We start from the raw sequence: 27,184 nt of genomic DNA, 5'->3' as shown, positions 1-27,184 counted from the left end.
AGCCCTATCAAAACCATTTTATGGTGCCTCTGTTTTCTCCTTTTATATGGATAAAACTTTCCTGTTTCTTTGCATATTTAAAAATACTTGTTGGAAACGAAACATGCTAGAAATGTGTTGTAGCAACTCTGAATCCTAATCTTCCTCCAAAGCTTGTTATTGTTGTTGCCTTGTATTCACTTATTTATTTATGATGACTTGGCTGTTACAGTGACTTGGCTGAATTATTTTAGTGAAGTCTTCTCCCCTGCAGTGTGAAACCTCTGCTATCTCTCCATGCAGGGCACAGCCTGTGATGAGAGGCTTTAGGAGGATTTTCTTTTACTATCTCTTTCCGCCATCTTTCCCTTTACACTGGCTGCCTCTGTTGGCATCACAGCCAGTTCTTTGCCTTCACTAATTGTTGGCCAGTAGCTTTATTGTTTACGACAATGTGGTGGAGCATAATTTGCTCTCATTCTGGTCTAATTAAACAGGATAATTTTGCAGTGCTAGTTTTGTCTGCTTGTTTTTAATTTTATTGGAGGATAGTTGATTACAATGTTGTGCTAGTTTCGGATATACAGCAAAGTGAATCAGTTATACATATATCCAGTTATATATATATCCAGTTATATATATATATCGCCACTCTTTTTTAGATCACTTTCCCATATAGGCCATTGTAGAGTATTTAGTAGAGTTTCCTGTGCTATACCAGAGAAGGTAATGGCACCCCACTCCAGCACTCTTGCCTGGAAAATCTCATGGACAGAGGAGCCTGGTGGGCTGCAGTCCATGGGGTCGCTAAGAGTCGGACACGACTGAGCGACTTCACTTTCACTTTTCACTTTCATGCATTGGAGAAGGAAATGGCAACCCACTCCAGAGTTCTTGCCTGGAGAATCCCAGGGATGGCGGAGCCTGGTGGGCTGCCCTCTATGGGGTCACACAGAGTCGGACACGACTGAAGTGACTTAGCAGCAGCAGCCTGTGCTATACACCAGGTTCTTATTAGTTACCTATTCTAAAATGGCAAACCACTCCAGTACTCTTGCCTGGAAAATCCCATGGATAGAGAAGCCTCGTAGACTACAGTCCATGGGATCGCAAAGAGTCGGACAGGACTGAGCGACCACTTTCATTCTAATTCTATATGTCAGCCTCCATCTCCCAATTGCAGGGGTAGTTTTTGAGGCTAGTCTTTCAGTTTATTCTGACTCCTGAAGAGCTTTTCTTAGCTGTCTCTTTCTATGATTGTCTGATAGACTCCTAGTTAGTATATGGTTATCTTATTGTTCTCATAGGGCTACCAGCCTCTTCTTAATTACTTGTCACTAGAAAGCCCTCTCTTGCTCTCTCTATTTTTTTTCAGCAGCATCCTTAGGCTTAAATGTTTCTGATCTCTTGGGGGCAATTGCCTGGCATTTATTTAACTTCATAACTAGGAGCTGAAATATACTGGTAGCTTCCTTTTACCAAATAGAAACCACATCTCTTTACTCAAATCTGGGATGAGAGAGAGCCTACTGTTCTTGGTTCAACCTGCCCAGAGGAGAGCTTCCATCTTGCTGAGCTGCAGAAAGGGGAGAGTGTTCAATGACACGGTATCTCACTATTTTTATCTTGATTTAGTAGTCTTACTTGAACATATATATTTTTTCATCTTCTATATGTCTTTAGGACTATTTCCAGAGATTTTATTTTTTTTTAATACTTTTCCACCAGTTATTATCACTTCTTTTGAGCTCCTTATACCACCATTTGGGAAGTCAACTCAGAAAAATTAATATTTTTTGAGGAATTATGCTTCCAAGCACTAAGATAAGATCTTTCCATATGCTATATCTTTTCATACTTCTGTAATTCTAAGACGTAGCTGGTAATATTATCCCCATGTACACAGGGGAAAACTAAGCTCACAAGTGTTAATATTTTACCTGAGGTCCTTCAGGTGCCAAACCTCTGACTTAGACTAATCAATTCTAATACTCATGCTTTTCAGCACATCATCGCTGCTGCCTCCCATGCTCCACTACTCTGCATAAAGAGTTAATTCTAAGAGAGTGGAAAGAGGACAAAACTAGTGGATGTGTTTAGTGGCAGGGTTTTTCCATGAATGAGTTGCTCACGATTGGTATCTATGGAACTTGCCTGTGTAACAAGAATTTAACTGAGTGGCTGCTAGGGAAGCCAAGCCAGCTGCTGGGAAATTGCGCCCTTGTTTAGAGAATCAGGCCCCTTTTTAATTCCTGCCAGAAGTCTTTAGGATTTCTATATTCTGATTTGATTCTACATTCAATGTATAATTGCAGAACAAGATTGAAAATGCTGTTTACAATGTAATTCTAAAGTAGTTTATACTCACATAATTGAAATGGCTTGCTTGAAACAGCTCACCGCACCCAAATATGCCTACTTAGCTAAGCAGGCAGACTTCCAAATCCATTCTTTACAAAATGCTACAGCAACTAGGTGAACTATACCCTGTTGCTGGCTAAGATTTTCTAAACTAGTGTACGTTTATTAAGGTTTTCAGTCTAAAGTGATCAGTCCATCCTGTTCATTAATATAGTACTGTAGGGAGCTACATCTATTATTTTATTATCGAAAGCCAGTCCTTGATTGAAGACATCTGTGAAAATACATCAAATATTTTAAAGTTTTCCAAATGCAAATTTTAGTTTTCATTCCTCAAGACAACACCGACAGCTGATATTGCCTATTTAATGTTTATGATCTTTGTTGTAATGAATTCTCCAAATTTTTTCAGGGTACACTTTGTAGGAATAAATGATATGAACATTCTGTAGTCTTCTCTAGTTTCCTTTCTCTTTAAAATTAATTTCTATGAAGCTTCAGCCTCTAAGCTTCAGTCAGAAAATATTTTTTGGTCACCTAAGATTTACAAACCAGGCTGAGCACTGGGTAAAATATGGAAGAAGTGAAAAACATGGTCCCTGCACACAAATCACTGCTGCTGCTGCTGCTAAGTCACTTCAGTCATGTCCGACTCTGTGCAACCCCATAGACATCAGCCCACCAGGCTCCCCTGTCCCTGGGATTCTCCAGGCAAGAACACTGGAGTGGGTTGCCATTTCCTTCTCTAAAGCAGGAAAGTGAAAAGTGAAAGGGAAGTCACTCAGTCATGTCCGACTCTTAGCGACCCCATGGACTGCAGCCTACCAGGCTCTTCCATCCATGGGATTTTCCAGGCAAGACTACTGGAGTGGGGTGCCATTGCCTTCTCTGCCACTAATCACTAGTATATGTTATTTGGGAAGATGACATGACATACATGAGAGACATACAAAAGTTCAAAGTCTAGCACTAATATGTACTAGTGATAGGAATTTCAATAAGATATTTGACATTTCTAGGCCTCAGTTTCGTCAATAAAATGAGCCTTACTGACATTTATTTTGAAAGTTTTTATGAAGTTGAAATCAGAAAATTTATGTAAAAGTGAGCACCATATTTGACACAGAGTAGAGCTTCTATTTGCTGGTAATGATAGTGATTATATATAGGTATATACACACATATATGCAGTACTCACCTTCATATATGTATTTATACATATAAAAAGAAAAAATAAGTAATATACATTTTCAATGTCAAATTAAAAATTAATTATTAGCTAATTTCAAGTTATGATTATTTATATATTGTTTTTCAGTCACTAAGTCGTGTCCAACTCTTTGCAACCCCATGGACTAAAACACATCTGGCCTCCCTGTCCCTCACCATCTCCTGGAGTTTGCCCAAATTCATGTCCATTGCATCGGTGATGCCATCCAGCCATCTCATCCTCTGATGTCCTCTACTCCTTCTGCCCTAAATCTTTCCCAGCATTGGGATCATTTCCAATGAGTTGGCTGTTCACATCAGATGACCAAAGAGTTGGACATGACTGAAGCAACATAGAATGCACCCATGCATGCAGGCATAAAATATGAATAAGTTCAAATATTTTAAACTTATCAAATAACTAATACTGTTCATGAATGAAAAGTCTAGTAAGTATAAATCAATGCATCCAACTTTAATTTACTAAATTTGTTCTCATGCTCAGACATGTCTGACTCTGCAATCCCATGGATTGTATCCCGCCAGACTTCTCTGTCCATGCGATTTTCCAGTCAAGAATACTGAAGGGGGTTGCATTTACTACTCCAAGGGATCTTCCTGACCCTGGGATCAACCAATTTACCAAGTTATCCAGGAGTTAATCTGGTCGCATAACCGAGAGTCTTAGGAATGACTATGCAAAATGACAGAATTGGTTTTTCTGATATTTAGCAAGATGGAAAATAATGTGATAAATAATGGCACTAGAGTAGAAGTGTGGTTTCAGAGTCTCAGACTTAAATTTGGACTCTAATAATTTCTAGCTGTCTGACTTAGATAAATAATGAAATCCCTTTCTATCTAGTTTCCTCATTTTGAAAAAAGCATAATGTATATAAAATGTTTGCACAGAATCTAGAAGAAAACAATTGCTCAAAAATGTGTTGTGCTTTTTAATGTTTTTTAAAATTAATGATTGTATTGAAACTTGATTTGCATTTCTGACCATGAAACATCAGTAAAAATAAATTCCTGAGTCTAATTTGTTCAGGAGCTCAGGTCTGTGATAGGTGGGCACAAAAACTGGATTATTTGCTATTAGGACGCCTTCAAGAAACATCCAGTGAATGGATGCTGTGACAGATGCATGGGCCACAGAAACTGTAAGATAATAATTTTATGTTGTTTTAAGTCACTCACTGTTTGTGATAATTTGTTATTCAGCAATAGAAAATCAATACAAAGCTTAAGACGAAGAAGTGTAGATGCTCTATATTGAGCTTTATGTTTAAAGACGTGAATAGGTGCAATATACAATAACTGAGTGTTTATATGCACGTTGTATATTTTTAATTAGAATATGATGCATTTCTTACACAGCTAATAAACCAAGGCCTCCAAAATGTGTGTACATGTGAAATAGGCTTGACTTCTGCTGTTCCAGGAGCTAATAAGTTAGTGGATGGGGCAGACATGTTCATAAATTTAAAAATACAAAAAGCGAACAATAAAGAAGAAACAAAAAGTGTTGAATATGTAATAAGAATAAAGGACTTCATTTTTCCAGTCTCCAGTTGAGACACTGACTCCACAGTATAGAAAAGAGATTTCAAAATCTGACTCCAGAAGCATTGCAACTATCAGAAGCTCCACTTTGGGGCTTTACTTTGACTTCAGGAGAAAACACTTACATCATATTTCAATTTGTAAACAACAGAGCACATCTTTGTTCTAATTTTTTGGGTTTTACCCAGTAAAATTATTACTGGCCTGAAATGTCAAGAGTAATAGATTGCTTCACCAGCCCTTTTGGCTTACATCAAGAGCCCAAATGCAGCAGAATTTGATATCACTTTAAAAATTATGTAAATAATACTGGAAAAACAGTGCCCAAAGAAAATAATATAAACAATCATATGCAGAGGATGCTGCTGCAGTTCCTGAAACTCCTTTTTTATTCTCATCACTTGCAGTGGAATCTAATTATAGTGTCCCTGAATGATAGGCTTTCTCAGAAGAAGAGTGGAAAATGGCAATAAAAAGCCTGCGCTGCACTAATGGATGCAGATCATGTTTAAACCCCCCAACCTCCCATCACCATTAATTTCCAAATTCCAGAGTTGCTGTAATTTATGATTAGTGCTCAATAATTTACTGCTGCCTTCCCAGGCCTTAACTTAGTGTTTCTTCCTCCTAACTTCACTTACAAGGTAAAGGCTAACAACTCTGAAGTATATGCATTTAATGGGAATAAGTTGCCAATCTTGTTGGTTTCTTTACCTAAAAACCTGAGATCTTCATGCTAGAAAAAAGAAAAAAATAGCAATTCATTTGGAAACTCTCATTTCTAAATAGGTTATGGTTTGGAAGAGGCAACCATCAATTATTTTTTAACTATTTTGAATAAAAGGTCAAGTCCATTCATTCACTCAAATGTCCATCCATTTATAAATTCAACATCTGCTGAGGACAAACTCTGCTAAGTGCAGAGGATATAAATATGGCTAAGATATGTTTCCTGTCATAAGGCACAGTCAATTAAGAGAAGAGAATTATGCACCCAAACCACTTAGGGCCAAAATGACAGGAGCTATAAGGGATTTAAAGGCATAGAACACATATAACTGATTTAGACAGAATGGAGAAGAGGGCCGTTTTGTGTAGAAAGTGCTCAGTGGGAGCTTTTTGTGCATGCCTGTTATGAGAATACAGGACCATTAGAATGGGTTTCTGGGGAATTGAGGACACGCTTATTTTGTTGGTGTGGAAACTTGATGTGCTTTCTGTGTGAAACGGTGGCTAGAAAAAACCGGGCAGATGACTGGCTTCCAGGACTGAGGGTAATGGAAGGGATGTGGACTCTTCTTAATTACCCATACAACATTTAGAACGAGGGAGAGACTCACCCCAAAGGAAAAGAAGATGCTCACCTTGGTCTTGGACATGGGCTTTCCTCTCCAGAGGGTGTTACCTGACTCAACTTGGGATACACAGGAGATGAGTTACTAAAATAGAGTGTGGTTTGAGTTCAGTTGTTTGGATAAAATAATAAGCAATAGGATATATTTGGGTTTTAATACAAAGAGAAATCTATCATACCCCAAAGGATGAATGGGGGGAGAAGAGCTAGACCACTGAACTTAAGAGGTCACCTAGTCACTCCAAGTAAACATCAACTGTAAGCCGAGAAGAGTGTTCTACTTAAGCACATACAGCTGTGAATGGAGCTTACTGTTTCTAAGCATAACCCCACTGTATATGAAAAAAATCAAGAGCAACTTCCTACTCTTCAGTGTACACTCTGTTGAACACACTAGGTTAGCAGCAGGCTAAGAATCCTAGAGGCCCGTTGGTAGGGCCAGAGAGATTGGAATGCTTAAAGCAACCCTCACCCCGATCCCAGATAGTTTTAAGCATCTACTTGTACAATACCAATGTTGCCTTGCTGATATGTTATAGGAGAAAAGGGGATACAAAGCGAAATTAATGATAACCATTATCTAATTTGGGCTTCCCTAGTAGCTCAGATTTGCCTGGAAAATCCCATGGACAGAGGAGCCTGGTGGGCTGCAGTCCATGGGGTCGCTAAGAGTCAGACACGACTGAGCGACTTCACTTTCACTTTTCACTTTCATGCATTGGAGAAGGAAATGGCAACCCACTCCAGTGTTCTTGCCTGGAGAATCCCAGGGACGGAGGAGCCTGGTGGGCTGCTGTCTATGGGGTCGCACAGAGTCGGACACGACTGAAGCGACTTAGCAGCAGCAGCAGCAGCAGTGGCTCAGATGGTGAAGCATCTGCCTACAATGCAGGAGACCAGGGTTCAATCCCTGGGTCGGGAAGATCCCCTGGAGAAGGAAATGGCAACCTACTCCAGTATTCATGCCTGGAAAATCCCATGGACTGAGGAGCTTGGTGGGTTATAGTTCATGGGTTTGCAAAGAGTCGGACATGACTGAGCAACTTCTCTTCTTCTTCTTCTATTATCTAGTTCAGAAACAGGAGACATTAAAGCATGAATTATAAACAAACTCTTTGGTGGCCAGACTTGACTCATTCTGCCCACAGTTTAGTTCAAACAAGGTATATGTCTTAGGTTATGTTTCCTAGAAGAGCCTGAAATAGTGATTCTGTTACAAGTGATTCTTTTGTGCATATGGTGCTTTTAGAAGGAAACTTTAAGAAAGTCAGAGTAAGAGAAAATGAGCAAAATGGGGATTGAACTGAAATTTAGTTGTGTCAGCCTCCGTAGGAGAAGAGTAAAGCATGAACAGTACTGCAGAGGTGGATCCCATGCTGAGGTTAAGGGGTTGAGTTTTTTCACCCCCATATCAATCATACATTGACTAAAGACCACTCCCAAGGACAGCTTAATCTCTGTGCTATTTCTGTGTGAGGCAGTTCCTACTCGCCTCAAGCACAGCTGTGGTCGGGTGTACTGGAGCAGGAAAAGGGATATAGGTGGGCATCAACAACTATTATTAAAATATATAACAGGCTTTTTTTTTTTTTTTAATTATGACTTTGAGCACCTTGGAGTTCTGGTGCAACTCTGCTTCCATCTCACTGGCTCTAGGAATGACAACTTAGTGAACATGAGGCAGTGTCAAAATTAAAAGTCTTGGTCACTCACTCCTTGGAAACTCCTTTACTTGGGGTGTTTAGTGAAGCTGTGAGAGTTGCCCACAATATTAGTATCATTTGCAGAAAGCAAAGCAATAGGGCCAAACCACAGAGTACAATTCTTCAAAGTGCATCAAGCTGGGTGACTAGGGTGTGCTGAACTTCTTACAGAACTGCTTGAATCCTAAATGTTAGAGAAACCAGGAAATCCATATGTCTTTTACAGGGGGATCTTAGTCAATCTGACATTGTGAGCTAGAAAATTTGGGTTACAATTGTTTAAAAAAAATTACGGGAAGGTTATCAAATTATTCTACAAAGATTTCAAGTGTTTTAGAAGTTTGTTTATTACAAACTGATATGCTAAATTGTGCATAGTTTTAGTCTGGTCACTAAACTGGATTTCCATGAACTACAGTTCATGGGGTCAGAAAGAGTCAGACACAACTGAGCACCTTTCACTTTCACTTTTTAAATTGTTTATTTATTTTTGGCCATTCTGGGTCTTAATTCCTGTGCGGGTTTTTCTCTACTTGCGATGAGTGGGGACGAATATCTAGTTGCTCTGCGCAGGCTTCTCATTGCAGTGGCTTCTCTTGTTGCAAAGTAAGGGTTCTAGTAGCGAGGGCTTCAGTAGCTGTGGTTTATAGGCTCGGTAGTTGGGGCTCCCAGGCTCTAGAGCACAGGCTCAGTAGTTGCGGCTCACAGGTTTAGCTGCTCCACAGCATGTAGGATTTTCCTTTTCCAGGGGTAGAACCCGTGTCTTCTGCATTGGCAGGTGGATTCTTTACCACTGAGCCACCAGGGAAGCCCAAAAAGAACTTAGTTGATTTTTCAGTGGAATAACTTACATAACTTAGGCAAAAAATAATTTTAGATCACTGTCTGGTGTCCTTGTATACCTTTGCTACTGAAGACAATTTTTAACTTAGTATTTACTATATCTTACCCTAAAATGCCTAAGGAAACTTTAACACTATAGACAGAGGAGACTGGTGGGCTACAGTGCATAGGTTGCAAAGAGTCAGACACCACTGTGTTTATAGACGGCCTCGGAGAAGGCAATGGCACCCCACTTCGGTACTCTTGCCTGGAAAATCCCATGGACGGAGGAGCCTGGAAGGCTGCAGTCCATGGGGTCACTAAGAGTCGGGCACGACAGAGCGACTTCACTTTCACTTTTCACTTTCATGCATTGGAGAAGGAAATGGCAACCCACTCCAGTGTTCTTGCCTGGAGAATCCCAGCAATAGGGGAGCCTAGTGGGCTGCCGTCTATGGGGTCACAGAGATTCGGACATGACTGAAGCGACTTAGCAGCAAACAGAGGGATGTCTAACTATGAGATACAAAGAAATATATTGCTCTTTTCTCTTGGTTGCCAGGAAGCTCAAAGGTAAACTTTTAGCAAAACTCAAATCAGTCTGTTTTTGAAACAACTAGAATCCTGACCTCATCTTTATATAATTCTTTTTAATAGTACAGGTCAATATCTGCATTTTTATTAATCCCATCTTATCTTCTGATATGGCTTTCCAGGTGGCACCAGTGGTAAAGAACCTGCCTGCCAATGCCAGAGACACAAGAGATGCAAAATTGATCCCTGGGTTGGGAAGATCCCCTGGAGAAAGAAATGGCAACCCACTCGACTATTCTTGCCTGGAAAATCCTGTAGACAGAGGAGCCTGATGGGCTACAGTCCATGGGGTCACAAGTAGTTGGACATGACTGAGCTGCACATAAACATCTTCTGATATAGGTAGTATATAAAAATAGTATATATGTATATATTCTCTCAATACATGTATATTTGCATATAAGTTACATAGTTTTTACATGTGCATGCATGCATACTCAGTTGTGTCCAACTCTTTTGCAGCCCTATGGACTGTAGCTCACCAGGCTTCGCTGTCCATAGAATTTTCCAGGCAAGAATACTAGAGTAGGTTGCCATTTCCTACTCCAGGGGATCTTCCCAACCCAGGGATCAAACCCATGTCTCTTGAGTGCCCTGCATTGGCAAGAGGATTCTTTACAAATGCGCCACCTGGGAAGCCCTCAGTTTTTATGCATATAGTATATAAATAAGCTCATTTATATATTGGGTTATATAAAACTTTGTTTTAATGTTCATATATTATACATTTATTTTTGTTTACACAAAATATATATTTGTCTATAAAATTATATATGTTATACATGTATTTATATATAAGTATTAAACTAAACAAATATATATATATATATATATGTGATACATATATGTATTCTCTCAAAATTTAGATCATTCAGATTAATAGTACTTGGCATTAAATATAAAAGGCCAGTTTTGCAAGAATTAGAAATTTTCATCAAATAAATTTTCACTCAAAACCTCAAAAATGTTAATATGTTTATGCTTTTATTAATTTTTTTATGCTAAGTGAAAGTGAAAATTGCTCGGTCCTTCCAACTCTTTGAAACCCCATGGACCATACAGTCCATGGAATTCTCCAGGCCAGACTACTGGAGTGGGTAGCCTTTCCCTTCTCCAGGGGATCTTTGCAACCCTGGGACGGAACCTAGGTCTCCTGCATTGCAGGCTGATTCTTTACCAGCTAATTAGTAAAGCAAGACCAAATGATGTAGGATTTCATACACAGTAGCTACGTAAACTGATAAATAGGCAGATGAAATGATTGCTTGTTTTATTCATTTAGTAATTAATTTAAAAAATACTGGATGTCAATTGCTAGACTTAAAGAATAAAAAATGAGTAAGTCTCTGCCTTGCCTTTGAACTCTTAATATAGTGGGAAAGGCAGACATAGAAAGAAATACAATATAAATAACTGTGTTAAATGCAAAATGGCCATTGTGCAATGAGATCACAGAGGAGGGAATATTAATGGATACTAATTACGCCCCCTTCAGATGCAATAATAATAGGTGTGAATGATGTACTTCAGCTCTGAATAAGGGTTAAATGCTTTACTTAAGTAAATCTCACATAATCTGTATAACAATTTTATGAAACGAGCTACTAAAAGTAAGTAAATTTAAGAAAAGTAAGTAACTTGCACAAAGTCAAACTGCTTGTATTTGTTGGCACCAGCTTTTATTCTAAAAAATAATTCTGTCCCCTGCAGTTGTGGGAATCTCTCTGGAGAGATCTTCGATCCAGGAATTTAAACATAAATAACAATTTCCCTAAATTCAGTTATTTCAAATGAAGTCTGGATAAAAATGTATTATGGTCTTTGACTGCAGAGCTAGCTAGAGTTTAACCAGTCTAGTGTTACTACTGATTCATTTAGTTTTTCACTTAAGTCCATTTTCATACTTCATATTTTTCTAAGAAATAACCACTGTATCAAAGTTATAATTTTTGCAGTAAGTTTTATGTATTATTCTTTAATGGGGAAAAAAAAAACACTTCAACCACATATGAAATAAAATTCCAGTATTAATTTATACTTTCACTCATATTTTAATTGATTTTGCTGACTTCATCAGTATTTTTCCAAAGAACTAATATGATATTTGATTGTAGCATTTTCATCTACAAAGTTTCTTTGTTTTCTGTCTTGTGAAATTCTACTTTTGCATTTATTATTTCCCTCCTTCTCCTCCTTGAATTGAATGTGCTGTTCTTTTTTTTTTATAGCTTAGCAACTTACTGTTTTAATATGAATTTAGGGTTATATATTTTTCTTATTAAGACAGCTTTACTTACATCCCAAAGTGTTTAAATGTTATGCAATCATTTTTTTAATTATCTAAATTTTTTATAATTTCTATTGTATTTTGAGAATTGTGAATTACTTTGAAATAATGTAGCTATGCAGATGACACCACCCTTATGGCAGAAAGTTAAGAGGAACTAAAAAACCTCTTGAGGAAAGTGAAAGAGGAGAGTGAAAAAGTTGGCTTAAAGCTCAACATTCAGAAAATGAAGATCATGGCATCCGGTTCCATCACTTCATGGGAAATAGAAGGGGTAACAGTGGAAACAGTGTCAGACTTTATTTTTGGGGGGTCCAAAATCACTGCAGATGGTGCTTGCAGCCATGAAATTAAAAGACACTCCTTGGAAGGAAAGTTATGACCAACCTAGCTAGATAGCATATTGAAAAGCAGAGACATTACTTTGCCAACAAAGATTAGTCTAGTCAAGGCTATGGTTTTTCCAGTGGTCATGTATAGATGTGAGAGTTGGACTGTGAAGAAAGCTGAGCACCGAAGAATTGATGCTTTTGAACTGTGGTGTTGGAGAAGACTCTTGAGAGTCCCTTGGACTGCAAGGAGATCCAACCAGTCCATTCTGAAGGAGATCAGTCCTGGGATTTCTTTGGAAGGAATGATGCTAAAGCTGAAACTCCAGTACTTTGGCCACCTCATGCGAAGAGCTGACTCATTGGAAAAGACTCTGATGCTGGGAGGGATTGGGGGCAGGAGGAGAAGGGGACAACAGAGGATGAGAAGGCTGGATGACATCACTGACTCGATGGACGTGAGTCTGCGTGAACTCTGGGAGTTGGTGATGGACAGGGAGGCCTGGCGTGCTGGGATTCATGGGGTCTCAAGAGTCAGACATGACTGACCAACTGAACTGAACTGAACTGAATTGAATGTAGCTATTTTCAATTTCAAACACAATGACACTTTCTGACATTTTCAACTAATTTTACTTAGACATATTTGTCATTGCACCTAATTAATATATTGCGTTTTGGTATTTCTTGAAGTTTCTTTTTAGACTCCACATTAGGCTCTAATGTGTGGTAAGTTTTGTAAATGTTTTATATGTACTCGAACAATACTTGTGCAGACGATAATGTACATGAGGGCAGGAATTTTTGTTTTGTTCCCAGCAACAGTAGCAGTTTCTTACCTTACAGAAATCTCTTAAAATATACATAAGTCTAATAAGTTTGCTGTCTACTATATATATATAATCTTTACATATGTAAATTCACTATGCTATATTTAAAGAATGTAAAGTTCTTCAATTTTTTCCTCCTGCCCAGAAAATATAAGTACCCAAGGTTTTGCTTCCAATCTTCTATCTTTATTTTGTGGATGCCTAGTTTTTCAGTTCAATTTTTTCCTTATATTTTTATTTATATGTGTATGTATTTTCACTCCTACCTTAAAGCCCAAGGCTCCAATTTTTATCTCATGCCTATTTGTTTTTCATCACCAAATTGTACCAATTGCATACCAATATATAACTGCAGGGAGAAATTTATATTGTTTCACTCTATAGCTAGTAGGTTTATTTCATGAATATCTATTAATAAATCAAGTTTGCAAGACACATTTCATAGACTTATTTTTCCATTTTAAATAAACTTTTATTCTTCTTGAAGTAATACTTGCAGACTATTTGGAAAGTTAAATAATACACAGACGCTTAAAACAAATATAGCTGTCCTTATGACTTCCTTACTCCTGTCTTTGGAAATCTCCTTTCAATTATTTCTTTGGACTGCTTTTTCTCTTACGTATTTTTAAAATTGTGAGCACACATATACATGCATTTTTTGAATAATCAAATACATTGAATGGCATAGTATTATGGTATAAAAAAGAAAATGATTTTACCTTTCTCCTTTCACTCTTTTCCTTCATTTATTCAATATAATTGTGTCATAATTATTTGTTGTAACCAATTTTTTTTTACTGATGATATAATTTTCCTTTCTTGAGCATCTTTTTCATTATTCCCTGGAGTTAATACTTTCTAATATTCTTGTCAGTTCAGTTCAGTCACTTGGTTGTGTCTGACTCTTTGTGACCTCATGGACTGCAGCACGCCAGGCCTCCCTGTCCATCACCAACTTCCGGAGTTTACTCAAACTCATGTCCATCGAGTTGGTGATATCATCCAGCCATCTCATCATCTGTCGTCCCCTTCTCCTCCTGCCCTCAATCTTTCCCAGCATCAAGGTCTTTTCAAATGAGTCTGCTCTTCGCATCAGGTGGCCAAAGTATTGGAGTTTCAGCATCAGCATCATTCCCTCCAAAGAAATCCCAGGGCTGATCTCCTTCAGAATGGACTGGTTGGACCTCCTTGCAGTCCAAGGGACTCTCAAGAGTCTTCTCCAACACCACAGTTCAAAAGCATCAATTCTTCGGCGCTCAGCTTTCTTTATAGTCCAACTCTCACATCCATACATGAGTACTGGAAAAACCATAGCCTTGACTAGATGGACCTTTGTTGGCAAAGTAATGTCTTTGCTTTTTAACATGCTGTCTAGGTTGGTCATAGCTTTTCTTCCAAGGAGTAAGCATCTTTTAATTTCATGGCTGAAATCACCATCTGCAGTGATTTTGGAGCCCCCCAAAATAAAGTCTCTCACTGTTTCCACTGTTTCCCCATCGATCTGCCATGAAGTGATGGGACCAGATGCCACGATCTTAGTTTTCTGAATGTTGAGCTTTAAGCCAACTTTTTCACTCTCCTCTTTCACTTTCATCAAGAGGCTTTTTAGTTCTTCTTCACTTTCTTCCATAAGGGTGGTGTCATCTGCATATCTGAGGTTAGTGATATTTCTCCCAGCAATCTTGATTCCAGCTTGTGCTTCATCCAGTCCAGCATTTCTCATAATGTACTCTGTATATAAGTTAAATAAGCACAGTGACAATATACCACCTTGACGTACTTCTTTTCCTATTTGGAACCTTGTATCTTGCCAAATCTCTTTACACCTTCTTATAATTCAGTAAAAATCTTTTAATCAACATTTCATGGAATCAAATCTGTCTGATAAGATAGTTATTCAGTCAGGAGTAAGCTCTTCAGCTGCTCCATCCTCTAGCTAGAAAAATAAGTTTCTCTACCCACACACTTGATGGATATTTTGGCTGGGGTTTTGGATTCTAGGTTGAAAGTAATTTTCTGTCTAAATTTTTAATATGTGGCTATATTGTCTTTAGATTTCCATTATTGCTACTAAGAAGTCAGAAATCACATATACTCCTTTGGTGTCATGTTAAACTATGAAATCGTCCTCTGATTCCACAAATCTGTAGCTCCTTTTCTTTTCAACCATTTCATGTGAGGTGGAGCTTGAGATGGAGCTGTAGAAAAGGTTGAGTTAGTTAAGGAAAGAAATAAAATTCCAAGAGATTCTAGAACTGACTAAAGTAGAAATAAATTCTGAAGTTAGAAGTCTGAATCAACAGGTGTAGAAAAAAATATAATATCATTATTTCTAAGGATATCACTAAAATCACACTAAAATAGGAGATTCTGGCTTTGGTGTGTGTGTATGACAATAATTGACTTCCTAATACTAGACCTAATAATTGAGCATGTTTACGTGCCCACTCATAGGCTATGCTGGAAAATGATTTACCCACACACATCTCTACTCTGTAACTCAGAACATGGAGGGAGAGATCAAAAGACAGGGTTCCTGGTGGCAGCTAGCACCCAAAGAAAAAGGGAGAACAAAGAGGTGATGGCATGCATGCCTACATGCTGCTGCTGCTAAGTCCCTTCAGTTGTGTCCGACTCTATGTGACCCCATAGACGGCAGCCCACCAGGCTCCCCCGTCCCTGGGATTCTCCAGGCAAGAACACCGGAGTGGGTTGCCATTTCCTTCTCCAATGCATGAAAGTGAAAAGTGAAAGTGAAGTCTCTCAGTCATGTCCGACTCTTTGTGACCCCATGGACTGCAGCCTACCAGGCTCCTCCGTCCATGGGATTTTCCAGGCAAGAGTACTGGAGTGGGGTGCCATTGCCTTCTCCAATGCTTATATACTACTGCTAAATATTCGTTCAGAGTTCATTCTTTTTCTCAAGAGTAAGAAATGAAGTAAATGAAGAAGCAGAGAAAAGCCTAAATATCACATTAACTGGTGTGCTTCCATATGTGAAATAGTTTCCTAGGGCTGCTGCAACAAATACTAACTTGGTGGCTTAAAACAAGAGAAATTTTTCTCTCACAATTCTGGAGGCAAGGAGTCTGAAATCAAGGTATGTCTCTCAGAAGTACTTCCTCAGAAGGCTCTGTTGGGGGAATTCCACTCCCTTTGAAACAAGCATGAGAATTTTTTTGCAGAGAGACCCATCTTTGTTAGGATGTTTTGATAAACTTATTCCAGGGACCAAATGTAAAACTGTGGATAGCTAGATTTAAAGATGGAGAAGGAAATGGCAACCCACTCTAGATTTAAAGAAGTCAGAAGGTTATCTGTTAAAACTGGTGGAGGTATTTCTCTTGCAGCTAATAGAGAAACACAAGTAAAAAAGGAAGAGCTTGAATCTGTGTGAAGAAATGATGAGAAGAAGAAAGATGACACAGAAGTGATCCTGGAGTGGGTTACTGAAAAGAGACTTTGAGGAAGAAATTACCAAGAAGGTTTTGAAGTGGTTTCCTGTGGCGTACATGTGAGCCTTCTACCTCACATCCCTAAAGGACTCTCAGTAAAGTCTGTCTATGGTGTTGTATTAGAGGACAGAGGAATTGTTCTGCAAAATATAAGGAGGTGGTAATTGGCACAGGGCAAAATAGGAGACTATTCCCTTAGAAGCAGGAGTCAAAGGGCAGCAAAATGTTGATTCTTAGAGATCAACAACAACAAGATTGGAGTATAAGATCTTGGAAATGTTGCACAAGATTTGAATTCTCTATCAACAAAACTTACACTTAACAAAAGCAAATCAATATTTCCCATCACAATTTTGGACAGAATAAAAGGAATTTGTTTTGACCTTCTTACAATTTTATACAAGAGTAAAATAGCAGTTATTCAAACCATGTTAGAGTCCAGAGCTTAGCTTTTTAGTAAGATTCTTGCCACTGACCTCAAACTATCTGTATCTGTACCATTTTCCCTTTCCTCCATTAACTCACTCTCTACTTTCTCTATGTACAAATTAAAGTATGTAAGAGATGCTGGAGAAAGTTGCTTTACATTGTATCTTGTTATTACTACATTTTTATGATCAACAGTAGCAAATACATCTTCCACATTCTTTGGTAATATGATTATGCTGTGTCCGACTCTGTGCGACCCCATAGACAGCAGGGATTCTCCAGGCAAGAACACTGGAGTGGGTTGCCATTTCCTTCTCCAATGCATGAAAGTGAAAAGTGAAAGTGAAGTCGCTCAGTCGTGTCCAACCCTCAGCGACCCCATGGACTGCAGCCTACCAGTCTCCTCCGTCCATGGGATTTTCCAGGCAAGAGTACTGGAGTGGGGTGCCACTGTCTTTTCCGTCATCCTTAGCATATGTCCTTAACTACTGCATGGGGAAAATCAAAGTCATCAGATAAAGCTCCCTCAATCTCTTGCTCTTACAACCTTAACTCATTTCAAACCCATTATTTCCTTAGTTTCTCCTATTAAAATAAGTCTATGTTCTTCCTTCTCCCTTCTACTCTTCTTAGACATTTGCAGTATCAATTTCCCCTAATTTTAGCTTATCCCTTTTAATGTGCTTATTCCTGTTGGTATTTTAAAATACTCAAGTCAGTTCTATCAAAACTAAATCAAGCCTGCCTACCCCCATTTTTTCCTCCTTTCTCTCTTTCTCGTCCTCTTAAGAGCCAAGTGTCTGTCTATGCTTGGCATCTCCAGATTTCTCACCCACATCATATATCTCAACCCACTAAAATGGTGTTTGCTTCCACTATCAATGTACAAGTAGGCTGTCCCCCAGGCTTCTGATGAGCTGGAGTTCATCAGACTCTTTCTCATTCATGCACTCATTACACCATGTAACATTGTTTCATTGTTTATGTCCCAGATTCATATTATACATGAATTTGTTTGCTTTTTCTGTCTCCCACTCTAAACCTTAGATTCATGCACTTAAGAACTATTGTATTTGCTCACCATTATATCATCAGGACCTAGAACAGAGCCTAAAATATAAAAAGATGTTAAAATTGCTCTTGTCGAAAACTTATGACTAGCTCAGGGTCAATATTAACTTCATTTCATGCCACAGTTAAGAGCCATGATGTAGATCATCCTTTCCTGACAATGGTGTTTGAGTGTGCAGTGTATACTGAAAAGAACTGACCTACAGGTATACAAATACAGATTTCAAGGGAAACTTTCATGGGAAGGATCACAAACTCACACTCATCCCATTTAAATATTTCAACTTTATTGCAATCTTACTTTTATTCAGAAAACACTATGTATTTGTTCATTCATTCCTTTTTTGAATATTATTTAGCCCCTAATAACTGCAGAACATTTTGGCAACCACTGAATTAAATTTGCATATGCTTTCTAGATAGACTGTTTCTGATTCTTTGCTTTAACAAAGAGATTCCAACAGCACCTCTGTTACATTTTTCATAGGGCCTGTCTTAAAACAATACCTTAAAAGTTGACTTCTGCTTGACTCACAGAAGCCCAGATAAATGTTGAGAATGATAATGATTTAATTATCTTTGATTAGTGACTAAGCTTACTAACCACCCCCCCTCCTTTATTTTACACAACAAGAACAACAAAAAGAGAGGAAGTATGTGTTGATCATAAGGCACTAATGTAGAGCATTCATGAATTGCTATAATTCCACTCATGAATTTGCATAGGTTATGCATCAGTTGTTATTCTCAACAGCATAGAAGTTACCTCAACCAGTGCTACACTCATTTAGGATTAGAAAACAGACTAGGATATTGGAAAGCAATGCTGGAGAAAATATTGGGCAGAAGCCAAGCACTCTTGCTGGTGCTCCATATGGAAGCAGTCCCTAAGCCTTTCATTGTATAAAACTCGGCTGCTGATTTAAGACACCAACAGAGGAGCTCTCGCAATCTTTAATGCCAGCTTAGAATAATGCTGATGCTAAAGGTACGAAGCAATAGCCTTCAGAAGCATCACAGGACAGGAGGAAGTCTCTGACTTCAGACGGCCCTGACTTCAAATTCTGCTTCTGTTGCTTTCTAGCTAGGTTGTCGTAGGAAAATAACAAACTTCTTTGAGCTTCAATATTCCCAGTTACAAAACTGTAATGATAATGAACTGGGATGTTTCTCCAAGTGAAAAATATATGTACTTTTAAAATGCTCATACATAGGCACTCAAATAATATTTATGGAATGAAATCTAAACCTACCATACTCATGGCATTTCCTTTCACGACATTTTGTGAATTACTGAGATATATATGTGTATGTTGTTGTGGTTTAGTCACTAAGTCATGTCTGACTCTTGAGATGCCATGGACTGTAGCTCGCCAGGCTCCTTTGTCCATGGGATTTTCCAGTCAAGAAAACTGGAGTGGGTTGCCATCCATTTCCTTCTCCGGAGTATCTTCCTGACCCAGGGCTTGAACCCACATTTCCTGTATTGGCAGGCAGATTATTTACCACTGAGCCACCAGGGATGCCCGTGTGTGTGTGTGTGTGTGTGTGTGTGTGTGTGTGTTTATATAGATAGGTAGATAGATAGATAGATAGAGAATTTAAAATTTTTACTTGGCTGTAAAATTTTGTTCTTGCTTAGTCAACTGGCAAATCTTTTACTGATTACCTGCATGATAATAATTTCTGGCTCCTGGCCCCTCGACAAAACCCAACTATTCTCGCTCATTTACTTTATCCTATATGCAGTAGATTTCTTCATGTGCATATTAAGATCACAACTTCCCTCCTGAGAGCCTTTTGTTATCACTCAATTATCTAGCTGAAGTGCAAGCTCCTCCTATGTTCCACTTGGCTTTCACCCATGCCTACAAAGAGCTGATTGGAGCAGTAGAGAATACCTGACATACTATTGCCAGGTAGAATACAGGACTCTCACCTGAATCTGAATTTCAAATAAATAATGTATAGGTTTTAATTTATAAACATATCCCCAGTGTTGGGAAAGATTGAGGGCAGGAGGAGAAGTGGGCAACAGAGGATGAGATGGTTGAATGGCGACATTGACTCTATAGACACCGGTTTGAGCAAACTCTGGGAGACAGTGAAGGACAGGGAAGCCTAGTGTGCTGCAGTCCATGGGGTCACAAAGAGTCGGACACGACTGAGCGACTGAACAACAGCAGCAACAACAGGGTTACATGGCCACATTTATTAGTTAATCCAGCAAGCCTAACCTAGCACAAAATGGGCCAGATTCCTCCCCTAGGGATTTAGAATTAAAATATAAAAGTCTAGTTAGTTCACAGTGCATGTTGGGATTGGTAGATAACATGGATCTGCCATTGTACAATTAGAAACAAAGAAAGCCAGTATACAGAGATAAAAGGGAGAATGACACAGATTTCAGAAGTGCAGAAATGAGAGAGCACAGGCCACAAGGGGATGGAAAGCAATTTACTATTTCTTTGTTTCACTTCATTCTGAATCCAAACTATATATTGTACTTTCTGATATTGCATTCCATGAAATGCCTCATATTCAATACATTTCTTGTTTTGCTTAAGCAAGTTTGAGTGAGGTTTTTTTTTTTTGCAAACAATGTTCCCATCATAAAAATGAGTTTGTATTCATCAGCTATATCCTGCCTCACCTTTCCCAGTATGGTTCAGAAGATCCAGAATCAGAAACTGTATATGATTTGGCATGAAAGATTGCTAATGTACAAGCCTTTGCCTGTTTAGCAGGCAGACTGTGAAAATTATAATTACTAAGGATTAGTAAAAATCTCATGTATTCAAAATTAAGAATGGCTTGAAATATTTTAGCATTTGAGAGAAAAAGAAAAAAAAAAGATGTTATTTGGAGAGAAGCTGAAATCTGGTTTTCTTTAACAAGTATTTTAACAACAGGATATAATTTCTTCTGAGTTCTGCCATCCAATAAATGTATTTAAATGTTAGTGAGAAACTCAGCAGATTTCAGCCAGACTAGCCTTTTAGTTGGAGAAGGCAATGGCAACCCACTCCAGTACTCTTGCCTGGAAAATCCCATGGACAGAGGAGCCTGGTAGGCTGCTGTCTATGGGGTCGCGTAGAGTCTTCACTTTCACTTTTCATTTTTCATGCATTGGAGAAGGAAACGGCAACCCACTCCAGTGTTCTTGCCTGGAGAATCGCAGAAAGGGCGGAGCCTAATGGGCTGCCATCTATGGGGTCGGGCAGAGTCTGACACGACTGAAGCGACTTAGCAGCAGCAGCAGCAGCAGCCTTTTAGTTTAGTTCGATTCCTAGCTCTTTCCCATATCAGTTATTTCTAATTGCTGCTCTGCCTCCTGTTGAGTCTTTCTGGAGAATGATGACCTCATCTGAAAACTACATCTCTTTAATAGTTTAAGGAGCATAATTAATGCCCATGTCCTTCTGTTTCTTTTTTTTTTTTTTAATTTTATTTTATTTTTAAACTTTGCAATATTGTATTAGTTTTGCCAAATATCGAAATGAATCTGCCACAGGTATACCTGTGTTCCCCATCCTGAACCCTCCTCCCTCCCCATACCCTCCCTCTGGGTCTTCCCAATGCACCAGCCCCAAGCATCCAGTATCGTGCATCGAACCAGGACTGGCGACTCGTTTCATACATGATATTATACATGTTTCATGTCCTTCTGTTTCTTTTCCCTCCTTTACCTTGTGCTGCATTTTGCTTTGGATGTTTCCCTAACCCAAGAAATTGGGATTACTATTGGCTCTATTAAGAACAGAAGTATTTATAGGATAGAATTTTCTATTGATATTTTGTGCATTTTTATTTTGACTACAAATAAAACCATTGCTTAAGTAAAGCTAGGTGGAATCATAGTAAAAATGATAAACATTTAAATATCACTTATATTATATTTTATTCATATATATATATCTTTGATTATTTGTCTGTTAGACATCTACATTTTTATTAAAAATTAGAAGCTTATACATAAGAACATATAGCTGTGTTGAAATAACTAGCAATCTAATGACAGAAACAGGCAGGTGAGCATGTAATTTTGAGTTGGCTAAAAAAAGGAATGATGGAAAAGGTAATGCTTCAGTTGCCTGTAGAAACAAAGAGAGCAAAACAGGCAAAGAGGAGAAAGGAAAGCATCACTTGAGCAGAGATAATAAATAGCAGATTCAAACTCTTGGAACCATGAGAGAATATAGAAGAATTTGTAAACTAAAACTAGTTTGATATAGCTAAGCTGTAATATTCATTCTGCAGCATACACTGGGCTCTAGTGGTAAACCAGGGGCCAGATTAAAAATGGCTTTTTATGCCATGATTAAACATCCACAGTCTGTTCTTATCAAGGGAGGATTTTAAGCAGGAGAGAAGCATAGCCAGATTTGCATTCTGAAAGGATCACTCAGGCAGAGAATAGGAGCATTTTTAAGGAGGGAATCTGACTATTTCCAATATAACAGGTAAACAAAATGTCCTAAACTAAAATGATGAGAGTAAGCAGTCATGTGTGTGCTGGAGGGTAGATCTGAATGTTTATGGAGTCGAATAGATTAATCTCAGTGACTTACACTTAGTAGAGAAAAAGAGAAGATGTAATCTGCCATGATTCCAGAGTTCTGACCTGGATGACTTGGGGCATGTTGGGGCATTTCTCTCTGTCTTTGTATGTCTTTCTGTCTCTGCATCTCTCTCTGTCTCTCTATAAGTCTGTCTCTCTGCCTCTCTTCATCTTTTTGTGTGTGTCTCTCTCTCACACTTCAGCCCAGAAAATTAAACTGGTTTGAGCAGAGGCAAAGAAAGTTGAAAAGAAATGGTTAATTTACTGTTAGATGTGCTAATCTGAGGTACTTTGGAATATTCAGGAAGAAAAGTCTAGCAGATGTTTTTGAATATAAGTGGCTGGAGTTGAGAAAAAAGGACTATATGAAAGTTGGTCATCACTTTCATACTCTGGCTGGTGAATCATTTTTGCAATGAGAAAAGTATATATAAATCTTAGTTATAGCAGCAATATTATGAATATTTAGAAAAGAAATTATAACTTTGGGGTATAAGTAAGTTTTAGAAAATACCTTTATCATCTTATCAATTTTTAAACAGTGTGAAGGACTGATTATTAACCAGACCTTTCCTCTTTCTTTCCTCTCTTTATGTCTCTCTCTTCTTTATGTCTTTTCCATTTTTCCCTCTTTCTGCCACAAACTTCCTTCCTTTTTACCTTTTTCCTTCTACACACACCATTTATTCCAGAATATGTCAAGTCACCCACTGTTCAAAATAGAAGCTGAGTTTGAAAATTTGGAAGAAAGAATAACACTTGAGTTTATAAACCTCAAAGGCTTATGGGGACCTCATGGAAAACTCTGGGATTTATTAAAGGAATCCCCTTGTCTATTGTTTCTCATGTTAAGAAAGCAACATAAACTTCACTGTGTAAGGAAGAAGAGAGAAGAGATGCATACAAATTCTGGGCTTAAAAAAATGAGTATTCCCTTTACCAGTGTCTCTTAACATAGCCCCTACACTGCTATTTTAAACCCTGAGGCTTAGATCATAAGGATGGTCAAAGAAGTCATTGTGCCCAGCTGGCACAATATAACCTTTTCTAAGGTAAATGTTCACAGTATTTTAAGAGTGCTAGTCCAGGACAAGCAGATTATAGAAACCTAAGCTCAATTTTCCTTTTCTCCTTGTCCAAGGCCCCAGGCTATTGTAGAAACACCAGATCACATTCAAAAGTCTCTTTCAACTATAAAAGGAGTACTTCTAGAGTATCTGTTCTTCTCAAAATGTTTCTGTAGGCCTTCTCTGAGGCTTTGTGAAATTAAAGATGCATTTTAGCTTGTGCATGGGCAAACAGGACTTTGAATTTCATATGCTCTTTTCCAATGGACTGGTTTGGGGCAATTTATGACTTTCTACCCCTTGGGATAGTGTGAGCCCTGAAAACTTCTATATCATAGAGGGAGAAACAAAGAAAGTAAAGAATAGTAACAAGGACCGACATTTGGTGAATGTCTTTATAGTCCAGGCATTTTTATATTTTTACTTTTACATATTTCATCTCGTGAAACCTTGATTCTTACATTGCCAGATAGGTTGTACTAACTCCAGTTTAAAATAGATGAAGCTGAGTGTTAGAGTTGAGTGAGTTATCTGAGGCCACACGTCTTGTTAATGACACAGCAAAAATTCAAACCCAGCTGTAGGTACCCCTGAGATGCTCTCACTCCCCACATTTCTGTGTTGAACAGCTGATGAAATAGTCTACCTAAGGAAGACAGATTCTCAAATAGATGTATCTGTGAGATTCTTAGCAAACCCATCTGAAAGAATTGCTGAAAATAAGAGGAAAATATGCACAAAAAAAAAAAAAGGATGCTTCTGATGTTTCCAGATGTTACTGTTTAACTGGCTGAGACAATGTTTTCTAATGAAAGGCAAGTTCGTAACAAAGCAGTGAGGACTTGGTGAGCAGCAGAAATTACAAACTTGTTATTCATCATCCACAGATAATGTTTGTGCTAAAGAATTGAAAATACTTTGGAATTAACTGCTTCAGCCTAGGAGCTTTGTCTTTTTCTATGCCCATCAGCTGACCTTTATCACTCCTGTGAGAAGCTAATACCGTTCATAAACTTTTATAGTCGTAGTATGCTTAACAATGGACTCTATCGGTTTAAAAAAGAGGTCATTGATTTGTAACATGAGCTAATTTGCATGATATAAATACTTCAGCCATGGCTAATTTAAAGCTATCAATGCTGCTGCTGCTGCTGCTAAGTCCTGTCCAACTCTGTGCGACCCCACAGACAGAAGCCCACCAGGCTCCCCCGTCCCTGGGATTTTCCAGGCAAGAACACTGGAGTGGGTTGCCATTTCCTTCTCCAATGCATGAAAGTGAAAAGTGAAAGGGAAGTCACTTAGTCGTGTCCGACTCTTAGAGACTCCGTGGACTACAGCCTACCAGCCTCCTCCGTCCATGGGATTTTCCAGGCAAGAGTACTGGAGTGAGGTGCCATTGTCTTCTCTGAAAGCTATCAATATAACATCACTAAACAGAGTTGGGAAAACAGGCTCCTTAGTTCATCATTATGTAGTATTTCTTTGTAAATAACGAAAAGCCATAGATAATACTAAAATGCAGCAGAATAATTATGAGATGATGTGTTTTGAGCATTTATTAACTTTATTTTTTGTATGATTTATTTATATTATATAACTTAAGCTTTAGTAATGGCTGTGCTTAAAAACTGGCTTTCAAAGCTTCTGAAAATCGGTTTGCTCCTACGCTCTGGCTTGAGACGGCTCTTAAACTCCACATGGATGCCTTCGTTCTACTTTTGGCTTCTTTGGGCTCATTTCCTCTTAGTCTGTTCCAGTCGGTGCTGCATCGTATTGGCCTATTTGTCTGGTTTGTCTCCCAAACAGAATTCTGCAGTGTCTCACTCTTTCATTGTCTAGAGTGATAGCTATGTTTGAAAATTGTCTAAAGCTTCACTATCCCAAAAGCATTTATAGTCTTAACATGTACATAAAAATAGAAATTTCTTAATTGAAATCAGCCTTTGACTAGCAGTAGAAGTTTCAGACCATAACAGAGTAGTGGGTGAACATTTCTGGCTGGTGGTGTTTTCTAGTGACCTGAAAATTACAAGGATTTCCTAGTTATTGATGCATAATACAGGTCCTGAATCCAGATATACTAATACCTTTGCCAGTAATATTCCATTCTTTCTGTTTTTCATTTGTTTGTTTGTTGACATATAAGCAGACTTGGATTTATAAGAAACCAAACCCAATAGTTCTGTTGATCTTTCTGGGATTTCTTGAGTTAAGTGGTCTTTTAATAGGTAGCTTATTTCTTTGATTGAACTAATATGCTGCAAATATCATCAAGGATTTAAACAAACAGAAAAAAACAAAACAGTTTTCGAACTGCATAATCTTAGATCTAGGAGGGATGTCATCAAGATACTGAGGTGAGTTGAAACCTTCCTTTGTATAGGACAGGACTTTGATTATCACCAACATAGAAAGGTATTTTTCTTTACAATTATCAAGAGGAAGATATTTAACAGTTGCTCATGTTCAGGTTCAGGGAGGAAAAGTTTTCAGCAATAGGAATTCCTTCTGTCATACCCCAGTCTCTCCTTCTATAGTGTGTATTTCATCCTTCACTCAGTGACAGGATTGAGAAGCACTGGACATTGCCATCCATGGTCATAAAGGCAAGCCATTCCTTCAAGACTGTTAATTAGGTTGCTCACTACCTTCCCCTTTAACTTATCCACCGGAACTATATTTGTTCGTTTCCCTCTCTGCAAACCCTTTAATCTCTTTGCAAGTAGCACATGGTGGGGGTTCACCACCACCCACCCACTCATTGTCATTTATTTTGCATTTCACTTTTGGGATTCCATGAAAGGCAGCAACCTGCTGCCACCCAAGGGACTGAGCCATGCTGTGAACAGATTTATAGCTGTGTCTCTTCTTTGCTGCCTTTGAGACCCAAAGGGGAGACTTGGATCTCTGGTGCTAGGATGCATCTGTCGGGAAAGTAATGGCAGAAAGAGGTGACTGGCGATAAAGTCCAAAAGAGGATCTGCACTTTCTCTTACAATAATTGTAGCGGTGATAAAATCACCTGTGATATGTTATAATCTTACTGTTATTATTAATGATGACGCTGTTTAGCAAGGCAAGCATTAAACTGATCCTAGTCACTTATTAGCATCATGTTTAATGTAATGAATCTCATATTAAAGGTCAGGAGATTTGGTTTAATGTTGGTTCTGTCTTGACTGATAACTTGAATGATTTAATTCCATAAATATTATTAAGCACCTACATTATATAGAGCAATATGTGTGTCACTAAGAATAAAAAAGAAATGTCTTCTGTCTTCAATGTACTCATGATGTAGTGGGTCAAATCAATTAATCTCATTTCCAAGATTTGTAAAATTGAATCTTGATAGTAATTTATCTCCAGGGTCACTTTGAGAATTACGTTACCAGTATCCAAATTGCACAACTTAAAAAAAAATTTATGTATTTATTATAATTGGGGGCTAGTTACTTTACAATATTGCAGTGGTTTTTGCCATACCCTGTTGCATAACTTTGAGTATTTCTTGTTAATTAGTTTCTTATCTTTTTATGAAGAAATACAAAAATTACTTTCAAC

The sequence above is a fragment of the Bos indicus x Bos taurus genome, chromosome 29 (genome assembly GCF_003369695.1).
Source record: "Bos indicus x Bos taurus breed Angus x Brahman F1 hybrid chromosome 29, Bos_hybrid_MaternalHap_v2.0, whole genome shotgun sequence".
Lineage (NCBI taxonomy): Eukaryota > Metazoa > Chordata > Mammalia > Artiodactyla > Bovidae > Bos > Bos indicus x Bos taurus.
The sequence above is the reverse complement of the archived record's forward strand: the minus strand, read 5'-3'. Positions refer to the sequence as shown.